The 13,647-nt window shown below is 39.6% G+C and overlaps 1 non-coding gene across 1 annotated transcript; it reads right to left on the reverse strand.

Annotated features, from left to right (window-relative positions):
• Positions 1–5,404: 5,404 nt before the first annotated feature.
• LOC142454096 (small nucleolar RNA SNORA18) lies at positions 5,405–5,538 on the reverse strand. The gene has a single exon (XR_012785623.1). It is a non-coding gene; the product is annotated as a small nucleolar RNA SNORA18 (small nucleolar RNA).
• Positions 5,539–13,647: the final 8,109 nt, after the last annotated feature.

A 13,647-nucleotide genomic window follows, 5' to 3' on the forward strand; every position in this document is an offset into this window, starting at 1 on the left:
GAGTTTCAGTTGTACCATGTCTATTCATAACAACAACAAAAACTCACCTGTTTTCCTCTGTAGAACAATTTGCAACTTTCCTTTTATCTTACATCTCATATTCAGAATGTGCCATGTGGTCATGCCGAGCTATAAAGGAGAGTGTGCAATGGAGTCTTCATTTTGTGTAGCCATCTGCTAGTGAACATGGGAAAGTTCCATTAATGTAGAGAATGGCTAACAGGATGTAAACTAGAATTATCTTCTATAGATGTTTGTGTATTTAATCCTTCAATGCTTTGGCCTTAATGTATTTTTCCTGGACTTATTTCAATACAAGCTTTGGAAGTAAAACCAAGGAGGGGCGACATAGCTCTATCCAACTCCAAGTTTTGTCAGAGATGTTAGATTAACAATCAATTTCCTGAATGTTATCACATGCAGTTATTTTTTCTTCTTTTCTTTCTATATTAAAAAAAGTCAAGACAAGAATTAGTTTATGAAGATCCTGGCACTTTTATGGATTTCAAATATGATTTATATTTTCATTTGAGAACCTGCACAATGGCATGCATCCGTTTTTATAAAAACATTTACCCCCCCCCCCCATAAAGCCCCAAATCTAGCCTCCTCTCCTGCTAGGTCCTGTGAACGTATTTGTAAGGCAGCCTGAGGAAAGACAGGAGGAACTAGTACAGCAGCTAATCTCTGCATTCAGTAACAGGTAATATTCAGTTTTTACATTCAGTTTGTATTGTTCTCACCTCTTAATATTTTTATCACCTAAATCTTTCTCAAGCTTAATATCAGGATTTAGTTGATTTTTTTCCTGTAATATAGTGAGTACTAGAGACATAGTATTCTAATAATAAGACTTCATAAATCACATTTATAAGAAAAAATCTAAAGAATTCCGAATAGAGTTTTATATAAAGGTTAAGAGCACATCAAGAAAACATCCCAACCCAGTGTTGCCCAAGCCCACAAGCCCAACATAAACCCATTAACCCATATGTCCAACACCAATCCACAGAGTCCTCTTCCATCTCACAAAACATACTATGATGCCAACTGCAGGAGGAAAGCTGAATCGGTACATGCATAAGCATCTCAGCACTAGCAGGGGTCTCCACATGGCTGCTCCAGCAACCAAGACTGCATCAGGGCAGGTCCATGTGTATTCTCCTTGCAGGAAGTCAGCCTTGCAAGCTGAAGCAGGGAACTGCTAAGGCAGCTGCACTCTGGTGTGACCATCACAAAGCAGGAGACCCGAGAACCAGAAAGGCGAGGCTCACCGAGCCATTTATCCCTCCACCCTTCAATTAACTCCACATGTTTATAGGCCAGGTTGGCACAATAAACTACCTACCTGAATCCACCCTTTGCCAACCTGGCACCTGTACATAATTCTTTAGCTTCACGATTGAAATGAACACTTAGACCTTAATCCTATAATCCTGTGAATATGTTCCCCTACCTATGAAAGTTTGTAAGCCAACCACTTCATGCCTTTCCCCCCAATTTTCAGTATCCAGTTTATACACTGCCCACTTATGTCAACTCAGTTCTCTGAGAAGACAATCATATTTTTCTTTCAACATGAAGAGTCTTCATTCTAGTTGGAACCTTGTGAAGTCTGCATCCATAAGCAAAGTCAAATCTGGACAGGCCATCCATGAAGTCAGCAACAATATGCACTAGTTCACAGGCTTAAAATTTTTCATCTAGTCAGGTTGTGGTCAACTCAATGTGGACTGCCTCACTCAGCCTCCTCAAGGTGTCCATTGGTCACCTTGCCTTTAGAGTATGGGCTCTCACCAATACTCAACAAGCCTAGGCCCCTCGTGCTAAGTCATGAACTTTAGACCAGTCAGCCTGCTCTCATCTCCTTTTTCTTCCTGTAAACCAAGTCCACAGGTGTCAGTGGCCACATTCAACCCATCTCTTTATTGCTGCATTTCTCCCACTTCCACTCAACAAGTAGATCCAGGTGGTCACCTAGCAAGCTTTTTAGCGTGCTCTCAGGCTCCCTTTAATATTCCGTCCCAGAGAGGAGTTTTCTTCATAGTTACAGATTTTTTCCAGCTTCCGACAAAGACCATTGGTTCCTGAGTAGTCCAAAGCACTGGGTGTGGCATATCTTTCTTTGCAGGCATGGCCTAAACCCATCTAAAGATCAAATTATAATGGCTCAAATCAAGTGGGCGTACAAACTTTCTATTTTCATGCTTCCCACATTTCCCTAGAAAACAACCAAGTAAATAGTGTGGCTTTATCTGACCTCTGGCTAGACAAAGAAGAAAAACTACCTTGAGGGAGCAGTCAAACAAACATCTACTCTCCATCTTATGATTTGTTTCTCCAGTACTCCACTCCTGGTACTATAATGTGTTAGTCTGGGTACTATAGAGAAACAAATCCACAGAAACTCATATTTAAGAGAGAGTTTTATATAAAGGTTAAGTATGCATCAAGAATACATCCCAACCCAGTGTTGCCCAAGTCCAACATTAACCTACTTGTCCAGCATCAATCCACAAAGTCCTCCTCCATCTCACAAAACACTCGATGATGATGACTGCAGGAGGAAAGCTGAATCAGTGAGTGTGTAAGCATCTTAGTGCTGGCAGGGATCTCGTAAGGCTGCTCCAGCACGCAGGGCTGCATTGGGGAAGGTCCATATGGCTCTCCTTGGGGATATCATGCAGGAAGTCAGCCTTGCAAGCTGAAGCAGGGAACTGCTAAGGCAGCTACACCCTGGTGCGACCATCACAAAGCAAGAGACCCAAGAACTAGAAAGGGGAGGCTCACTGAGCCACTTATCTCTCCACCCTTCAATTAACCCCACATGTGTTTATCGGCCAAGTTGGCACAATAAACTAACTACCTCAAGGGTTTTCGCTGATAATCTAAAGGATCCCAGGTGGCACTGTGGGCTAAGCACTGGGTTACTAACCACAACATTGGCAGTTCGAATCCAGCAGTCACACAGAGGGAATAAGAAAAGACTGTCTGCATCTTTAAAGATTTATAGTCTTGCAGAGCCTACGGAGCAGCTTGATCTGTCCTACAGGATTGTTGTAATTTGGAACCAACTCAACAGTGATGGCTGGGTGGATAATCCAGATCCTAGAATGATCTCATCTCAAGATCCATAACATTATGGTTCTTCTTCAAAATAAACTAATATTTAAAAGCTACAGAGAATAAGATTTTATATCTTTTATGGTCATTATTCAACATACCATGATATCTTGTAAATCAGTTTAACTATCAAAGTTGTAATATTCAAATATTTAGTAGTAACATAATTAAGCTTCACATTGTATATCACCAAGTTGTAATTTGATAGATTTTGTCATTTTATAACATTAACGTGTTTTTAATAAAAATTATTTTTGTTGGGGTACTTCATGTATTTATGGGGCTTCAGAAACCTTTTGGAAAATTTAAATAAGATATAATGGTATTTTCCCTCACACACATTTAAAGCTTTCTTGTATACAATTTGACAGCTATTTCTATGGATAGAAATACACTTTGAATTAGCCAATCTTAAAAACTGTAAGCTCTCCAACACTTTAACTTATACCTTTTTGGGCAAATATTTTATAAAGGTCTAGGTCAATGGACATAAAGGAAAGCAGCAAAACTCACTGCCAAGGGTGTCTCGGACTCCACTTGGTGCTCACCAGCCCTGCGTCTTGTTGGCTCCAAAGATCAGCCACTGCTCACTGAATCAAGGACATGTTGCTTGCTGAAAGATGTTAGTATCTCATATATATATATATATATATATATATATATATATATATATATATATATATATATATATATATATATATATATATGCATGCCATCTGTGAGTTCTCAAGAAGTCCTTCTATGGACTATTTGTATGACCAGGTCCTGAGGTGAGGGACAATTAGAATTATGCATTTAGTCGAGCAATCATGTATTTAAACAGAAAGCAAACACAAATTACACTCGACTATAATTGTTATAAAATAACTGGATATTTGATTAAAAACTTTAGTTCTTTTGTATTTGTTTGTATGTGTGGGTGCAGTTGAGAATAATGTGCTATTGGTGAAAAGTTTGCTTGTGAAAGCTCTGGGTGTCTGTGATGGCAGGATGCTGATTACAGTTCCTATAGCTCTTCTTTCAAAGTCCATCTATTCCGATGAACAGCTGATGATGTGGTTTTTGTTCACGATTTATCATCGTTGTGGGAACAAGTTTGCTTGGTTGAAAAAGAAAGCAGCCACGCGCTCACTGAGAAAGATGCGTTGGCCTCGGGTAAAGCAGGCTTTAGCACCGTTTGAGGCAAAGGGCACACTCTTGAGACGAAGTCAAAGAAAAACTAAACTCTGCTGAGCATCTTGATAAGGGTGAAGAAAGATTACATGGAGGAAGGAATAAATTAATTTGCAATTTTAGTTCATTTGCCCATGTCACAGTCCATAATTGACATTTGGCTCTTTTCTGATAAGGCTTTGAATTACATCCAACTGTCAGACTTGGAATATTCAAATTTAATAACTCTTTTTTTCCTTAAAAGGAACTTAATGGAAAGTATACACCTTGAAAAGAGCAGAAATGAATAGCTTTTGAATTATCATTCAAGAAGTAAAACTGGTAAGTTTTACTGCATCAATGTTGTGCTATGAGTAGATTTCCTTAAAAGATCGAATCAGGAAATCAGGAAAATTGTAGTTAAGTTTAAATGGATCAAATGTTCCCTTCTTTCTTTTTTTTTTCCAGTTTTACTGACATATCATTCAGATACCATGAATTTGAATGGCTTAAACATTAACCAGAGTTATACAATCATCACCACAATCAATTTTTGCCAGAGCAAAGTGAAATGAATGTTATTATCTATAAAAGCTTTGGTACATCTATTTGGTGCTTTCCAGAAGAGAGGTAGAAAGATTTCAATATTATCCTGTACATAAACAACTTTTTTACATTGTAAAAGCTTTTATTTTATAAATGTTATTTAATGTTTATAAATTTTACTTAAGGAATTTTACATGTCTTTCATTTGTCATCCATCGGTTACTATTTAGTTCCTCTAAATCTTGTAAAAGTTCATTTTCAAGATAGCACTTTTTAAGGAGCCAATGCTAAAATCCACCGTTGTCAAGATATTACCAAGTAGGCATTAATCTCAGATCTGTCATGATTCTTCTGGTCACACCGCTTTAACCTCCATTATGGACAAACGTCAAACATTTTGTGGCTGAAAATTCTGTTATTCCCCCAAGGGCCATCTTTGGATCTGATTCATTCTGCTTTCTTCTCAATTTCAGTATCCTCAACACTGAGTTGAAATCCTTGAAGTCCCTAAGAAATGCACAGATCGCACCAATACCTAAGGATCAAAACCAAGAGCCTATTAGATTTTTCCTACTATCTGCAAATTTTTCTTGTAGTTCTTCCTCCCAGATCCAACCAATAGCAGCTCTACGAGTAAAGCAAACCACATAGTTACTCTATGAGGCGTTTCCAACCATGTGGGTCTACAGACAAAGCCCCGTCCAGAGAGACCTCAATATGCACATAAATCATTTATTGACGCTATATCCTCTCCTTTTATTCCTTTATTTTGGCAAATTCCATATTTCTTGTGGTCGAGTAACATTCCATTTTCTGTTTTGCCATCATATTAAAGAAAATGAGATGACCGAACTCACTGCCATGGGACAGATTCTAACTCATAGAGATCCTCTATGGGGGTTTCCAAGACTGAAAATCTTAGAAAGAGCAGGTAGTGTGTCTTTCTCTGGTGGAGGTGCCGATGAGTTTGAATTGCTGACTTTGGAGTTAACAGCCCAATGTGAAGCTTAATTATGTTACTATTAAATCTTTTAATATTACAACTTTCATAGTTAAACTCATTTACAAGATATTATGGTATGTTGAATAATGACCATAGAAGATATAAAATCTTATTCTCTGTAGCACTAGGGCTCTATTCATATGAAAGGAAGACTTGGTACTTGCTCAATTCAAGAACAATTTGTTCTACTAACCTGGCATTCCATGATGCTCACCTTCCCAACACGATCGCTGAAGACAAAGCAGATGCATAAGCAAATGTGGTGAAAAAAGCTGATGGTGCCTGGCTATCAAAATATATAGCATCTGGGGTCTTAAATACTTGAAGGTGAACAAGCGGCCATCTAGCTCAGAAGCAACAAAGAAACACACCAGCCTGTGCGATCACGAGGTGTCAAAGGGATGAGGTAACAGGCATCAAAGAACAAAAATAATATCATTGTGAATGAGGGGGAGTGTGGAGTGGAGACCCAAAGCCCATCAGTATGCAACTGGACATCCCCTTACAGAAGGGTTGTGGGGAGGAGACGAGCCAGTCAGGGTGTAGTGTAGTAATGATGAAACATACAACTTTCCTCTAGTTCTTTAATGCTTCCCCCCCACCCCACCCCCACTAGCATGATCTCAATTCTACAAATTCTACCAATCTGCCTAGACCAGAGCATGTACACCGGTACAGATAGGAACTGGAAACACAGGGAATTCAGGACAGATAAACCCTTCAGCACCAATAATGAGAGTAGCAATACCAGGAGGATAAGGGGAAGGTGGGGTAGAAACAGGGAACCTATTACAAGGATCTACATGTGACCTCCTCCCTGGGGGACGGACAACAGAAAAGTGGGTGAAGGGAGATGTTGGAAAGTGTTAGACATGACAAAGTAATAATAATTTATAAATTATCAAAGGTTTGTGAGGAGGGGGTGGGGAGGGAGGGGGAAAAGGAGCTGATACCAAGGCTCAAGTAGAAAGAAAATGTTTTCAGAATGATGATGGCAACAAATGTACCAATGTGCTTGACACAATGGACGTATGTATGGATTGTCATAAGAGTTGTATGAGCCCCCAATAAAATGATTTTTTCAAAAAATTTAAAAAATAAAAAAAGTGGTGAATTCTATTAGTTATTCTACTTATGACCTACATTCAGAGCCCCAATTGAAAATGGGATTCTCCTACAGAACCTTTTGAATAATACCATTACTTCTAAAAGGCGGTGTCCAAGAGATTTTGAGGAAAATATCTTGTTTTATATGTTAATTTTTGGAACCAGCATGTCAGTAAATAAATATGTGCAATTATAGTGGCAAGTTCTTCTCTAAAAAATAAGAATCGGAGTACTGAAGTAATCATCTGGAATCATGTTTTGAGCTCCCATTTAATCCTAGCTCTAATCTAAATACAATTCATTCTTACGATGTGACCCTACGCTATACTCGTCCTCATGAAGAGATCACTGAAGGTATGCGTACTATAGAAATGTGTGACGAAGAAGTCATATGAATGATGCCTGACTATCACAGAGAAGAGCATTTAGGGGCTGCACGGCTTGTCTTAAAATAAGCAGCTATCCAAGTGAGGTGTCAGAGAAGTTGAAGAAGCACATCAACCTGTATGATCTGAGTTTTCTAAATAGTAAAATCCAAGACTGAAGGAAGGAACGGCATTTGAGTGTAAATTCTGAAAGGCTGTGGATGACAGTGAAAGTCCCGAATCTATTTGCAAGGTCCCCACCTGGATTAATCCTCTGGAGAATTCCCTCCGATGGCAGCTCCTGAATATGAATAACCTCACTGTCAGAGAGAGTGTGTTGGAAAGTGGATTAACGCAGACATATCTGTCATTTGTTTTCTTTTTTGACCATTTTTAATTTGTTCTAATTTTTTATTGTTTCTGTTGTATTTTGTTATTGTTGTTTGGTAGGTTTGTTTGGTATGTGTTTCTTTATATGAAATTCACTCAAAACTCAATGACAGCAAGTCAATTCTGACTCATAGTGACGCTATAAGAAGGGGTAGAACTGCCTCCGTAGATTTCCAAGACAGTAACTCTATGGGAGTTACCATTCTTTTCCATTGGAGAGGGTGGTGGTCTTGAACTCATAACTTGGCAGTCAGCAGCCCAATGCATTACCACAGCAGCATCAGGATAGGGAAATCTATAGAGACCGTAACTGGGTTAATAGTATCTTAGGGTCACCTGGTGGCATAATGTTACATACTGGCCTAGCCTCCAGGTCAGCCGATTGAAGCCACCTGTCTCTGTAGGAGAAAGATGAGATTTTCTACTTCCGTGAAGAGTTAAAGTCTCAGAAACCCATGTGGGTGGTTCTACCCAGTCCTATAGGATGGGAAAGTGTGGGAAACCGTGCAATGGCAGTGAATGAGTGAGGGTTATGGCTGGGGAGGTTGGGGGGAAATGGAAAATTAAGAAAGATAAGTACAAAAACAAAGCAAAATTTGTAACATTGATTATGGTAATAATTGCATAACTCATTTTGATATATTTAAACAATACAATTGTATAGTAAATGAATTATATGTCAATGAAACTTTTTTTAAAGGAGAAGAGAAACCAATCACAATAACTAACAAATATAAAAATACATTTAATGGGGAAAGTCAGCATTGTAAAAAGCATCCCGAGGGGTGCTGGTGGCCTAGTGGATTACTCATTGAGCTACTAACTGAAAAGCCAGCAGTTCGAATCCACCAGCTGCTTTCTGCAGTGGAAAAAGCAGCCTGCATTTCCATTTTTGCTGTGCCTCTTGGTGTGCCACTCAGCTGGTGCCAATTGTTCCTCAGCAACTAATTGTCTTCTTACAATACACCCACATAATGAAAGTAGACATTAATGTAGTCCCAGTATACAGGAGTCCATGGGTGGCACAGATGGTTAAGTGTTGAACTACTAGCCAGAAGACTGAGCTTCAAATTCACACAGAGGAACACCAGACCAGCCTGGCGATCGCATTTAAAAGGCCACAGCTTGCAAAGCCTACTGAGAAGTTCCACTCGGTGCATGAGCAGAGTTGACTCAATATTAACTAACAACAGTGACAATTACTTTAAAGACGAACAGCGAAGAGCATGCACTCGTTTTTATGGCCACATGCCTGTGGTGCACTTTGAAAATTCTAATAATTATACAGATGTAAAACATTATTGTTTTTTATAGTATTAATAAGAATGGTTCAGTTTTGAAGGAGAAAAATGTATATCACGACATTTATATATGAGAACAGTATTCTTTATTTTTCTTTTCTGTTGGCCTCTCTATTCCATCAACATAAAGCGATGACTTCATTTAAGTAGTTCCATGTGGACCACAAAGTGAAGGAAAATTGAGGAAGTAATACCATGCCTTCTCAATCTTTCAGACCACAGCTCCCTAGAGTTCAGGCTCTGGTATGCCTGGGAATAGTTTACAACATTCTATACTTAAAAAAAAAATCCCTTCCTCCAACGAATTCCTCAGAAAAGCGGCTCAGGGCTAACGCACATCCCCTGTGTCTATAATACTAGAGCGGCCAGCAGGACCTCTAGTCTGCTAGAGCAGTCATAGGAAACACGTGCAAGCAAAGATGCTAATTCTGAAGCACTGCAGAGCTTCCAAACACTGAATTCATTTTCCTCAGATAAGACACTGAGAAACAATGGAATCAATGTTACTCACAGGCCCCCTAGGTAGAAATGTTACCTGTTTTAGATGAAACATAAATAAATTTCCAGCAGAAAGGCCCTCTCCCTTGGTGGTCTCTCCTAAAGAGTACGCTTTGCTTGCTTCTCTCTGAGCAGTGTTTCAGCCTCTGAAGGCACTTTCCTGAGCATTAGCTGTGTCTAGAGGGCTTCAAACCCGTGGGAAGTGAGATTTTCGTCAATCATCCAGATATGGGGTCTGCATAGCGCTGGACATGTTTTTGATAGTTTTTAGGAGGTATAAAAATATCTTGGATGCCATGTAAACAACATTCATGTGTATATTATCATACCTATGGTCTGATGGGAAGGAGAGCAGAATTTTAAAATGAAAAAGAATAGAGAGAAAAGAAGAATGCTCAAAGATGACTCTGTGGAGTCCATGCTGTTCACAGCCTGAGTCTGGATTTGAGGGGTCTCTGTCTCCTGGATCTAAAGTACTGATCTACTAGGATCTACTCATTCAAAATGCAAGGAGTGTGGTTGCGATTTAGTTAACTGATAAAGAATAAAGTAAATATTCTCATTAAATGTAGTCTTTATTCAGCTGGTAATGCCAGGACCACAACTATTTCATAATTGAATAAAACATTTAAAAGCCACTAACTCATGGCCAACAAGGTATTTCTGACTCAAAGCAACCCTATAGAACAGAGCAGGACTTCCTTGTGGGTCTCACAGACTATAAATATTTATGAGTGTAGAAAGCTTCATCATTAAAAAGACACAAGTAAAATCTGTCTGATATTCTCTGCATTTCAGCCAAGATTTACCTGCTGTCAGCAACCACCTCATCTTCCATGTCCCCTTCTGAGTCCAGCTTGAATTTCTGGCCGCTCCCTATGAATGTTCTGCTGCAATTGTTTTTAAATTATTGTCAGGAAAATTTTACTTGCATGTGACATTAGTGATATTGCTGGATAATTTTTGCATTCTGTTGGTCAAATATGTATTTTTTCCGGTCAGTTATAAAGGGAGCTCTCTTCTAATCTTTGCATATACCAGTGAGTGCTTACAGCCCTGCATTAAGTGGTTGGGAAAGTTCAATGGATAGTTCCTGAACTCCTGGAACCTCGTTTATCAGTAATGTCATCAATGTAACTTTAGTGTCTTTCTTCAATACCGTAAGCTTTTGATTATATACTATCACTTAAAATAACTGAATGTGTTGACCAATTCTTTTTTTTCATTAATCATTTTATTGGGGGCTCTTACAAATCTTATAATAATCCATTATTCAATTGTTTTAACCATACTAGTACATATGTTGCCACCAACATTTCCCAAACGTTTTCTTTCTACTTGAGCCCTTGGTATCAGCTCCTCTTTTTTTCCCTCCCTCCCTGCCCCTTCCACCCTCGTGAATCCTCGATGGGTTACACATTGTTTGACAATGTCCATTGTCTCCCTGAAGGACCGCATTTGGTTCTTCATCCCCCTGGCAATTCTTCTTTTGTACAGTCGTTCCGTATATACCTCCCATCCTGTTCGGAAGCTTCTTGAGTCATTCAATATTGTGTCCATGGAATTCTTCAGTATTACAATTCTAGGCTGAGTTCTGTTTTTGACTCTTTCAGCTTGAGACATGCTGAATATGGGCTTCACTTTGGGGTTTTCCAGGTCTTTACACATGTCACAAAGTAAAATGGTCCACTTTGTCTTCTGGAGCTGCTCCTTGTAGCTCATTTCTATTCTACTTGTTTACTTCATTGTTTCTTTCATTTGCTTTAGCTACTCTACATTCCAGACCAAGTGTCAGAGTCTCTTTTGATATCCACTTTGGTCTGGTCTTTATTTTCAAAATTGTTTAGTTTCTTCATGGAACATGTTCTGGATGCCATGCTACCACTTCTCTGTTTCTTGGTCATTAGTGTTCAAATAAGTGAGTAAAGCGTACCCCCCCGATGCACGTCTTCCCTGATGTTAAACCATGGAGTGTCCCCTCGATCTGTTCCTGAGATGATCACTAAATCAAGGCGGAGCTAATGGGGTCGTGTGTAGATCCTCCTGGACTTGCTGTAGGAGCCCTAGTGGTACAGTGCGCTCCATGCTACGCTGTCAATCACTAGGTCAGCACTCCCGTAAGGAGTTCATCTCAGAAACACACAGGACAAGTTCAAGTCTGTTCTATAGGGTTACCATGAATTGGAATTGACTTATGGCAGTGAGTTTGCTTTATTTTGTTTGGCGGGGGGCAGACATGCTTTAGTTTTTTTCAGCATCAACCTGAAATTGCATATGAGCAATATCGACAGTGGACCTCTGGGTCTTGTTTTAGCTGATGGTATTGAGCTTCTCCATCATCTCTTCCCATAGATGCACTCAATTTCATTCCTGTGTAACCATAGTTTCCAACAACAGATCCTTATTTCCAACCTTCAAATTCCAATCACCAGTAACTACCAGGCATCTTGATTGCATGTTTGATCAATTTATGAGTGAATAAATTGGTACAATTCTTTCATTTCTTCATCACTGGCTTTAGTGGTTAGTGCATAATTCTGAATAATAATTGCATTAACTGGTGTTCCCTGTGGGCATATAGATATTATCCTTTAACAGACGGCACTATACTTCAAGTTATATCTGGAAATGTTCTTTTTAATGAAAATGAAAGACCAGGCCTCTTGAATTTTTCATTCAGAGTAAACCATATGATTATCTAATCTGCAAGGGCCAAGGGCAATCCATGACTGCTCACAATGCTTGGGATATCAATTTTCATGCGCGCCATTTCATTTTGCTGACTTCCATTTTTTTCTACATACATACTTCAAGTGGTTCACATTCTGATTGCGAACATTTGTCGATGTTGCATCTCCTTTTTCATCATGCCTTATCACCAAATAAATGTTCTGATTGCTTTGCTTCCACCAGGATTTCCAAGACAGCTCCATTTTAAGAAGGCAATTTTGCCCCCATCTCATTTTAAATGCTGTTCCGTCAAAGGGTTCATCTTCTGCTACCACATCAATGTTTCCATGTCATTCATAAGGTGTTCAGCTACTAACTTTTCAAAATGAACCATTTCTTACTCCTTTCCCATCTGTTCTTAGTCTGGAAGCTTTGGAAAACTTTGTTAAATATAAGAGACTCGGGGAATATTTGAAATATCAGTACCACATCTTCCAATATCACAGAAACTGCAGGCCACCACAATAAACAAGCTATCAAATAAGTGGGAGTAAGGGTCATAGAGGAGGCATTTTAGATTTTTCTGGCTAAATATAGTTTCTATTGTGTATTATTTTTAAAATAATCCTTTAAACATTTTAAAACCACTTTTAGCTTATGAATTGTATGAAGATAAGTTGCAGGCTAAATTTGGCTCACTGGTAGTGAGCCACTGTCCACTGCTCCAGAGGCAAGGTCATCTCTATTTTCTAAGCTTCTTCACTATATATAGTAAAAGCCTTGGAAATCCTTGAAATGCTAGTCCAGGGTCAAAGTCAGTCCCAGCAAGAAACAACACAGATGGGCCGTATTTGACTTCCTCTGGCTTCCATATTGTCTTGAGACAGAGGGTAGACATGCCTCCAATGATTCTCCTTTACTTATTCTGAAGCCAACTATGCTCCCATGGCCCTCTACTTGTATGCCATGCCGGGGGCAAGAATTCATTACAAAGGCCACCAGAACTCACAAACAATATTCACAAATAAGGGCAGGGTACTAGGGACGTTTACAGTTTATGACGAACCAATAACAGTAAACATTAGGATCCAGTCATTGGTCCACATCAGTACCTGTTCTCAGCGGGAACTCAGGTCTCTCTCTTAGCTTCCTAGTCATGTGGCCCTTTGGCCACCTGGTGCCCTGCCTTGCAATCCAGCGCAGTCTCAGAGCCTCCTTTCCTTGGCCTGTCGTCCTGGTCTGGTTCGTTTGCTTTATCCCCTGATCTCCGTGGTTCAGCGGCTGGTCCCAGAATCCACCGCGTCAGACAGAGTTCTCAAATGTGCGCCACTAGCAGTTCTTCCAGCGGTGCAGGTGTTGCTGCGTTCCTCTTCCGGGATGACTTTCCTACAAAGAGGGAGGGCTGCGGTGGAGGTGTGCTTTTTGTCTTTCAGCAGACTAGGCTCCCAGCGAAAACAAACGGCAGTGACTTAAGTCACACTGTCTAGTAAGG

This window comes from Tenrec ecaudatus, chromosome 7, assembly GCF_050624435.1.
Source record: "Tenrec ecaudatus isolate mTenEca1 chromosome 7, mTenEca1.hap1, whole genome shotgun sequence".
NCBI classification, from domain to species: domain Eukaryota; kingdom Metazoa; phylum Chordata; class Mammalia; order Afrosoricida; family Tenrecidae; genus Tenrec; species Tenrec ecaudatus.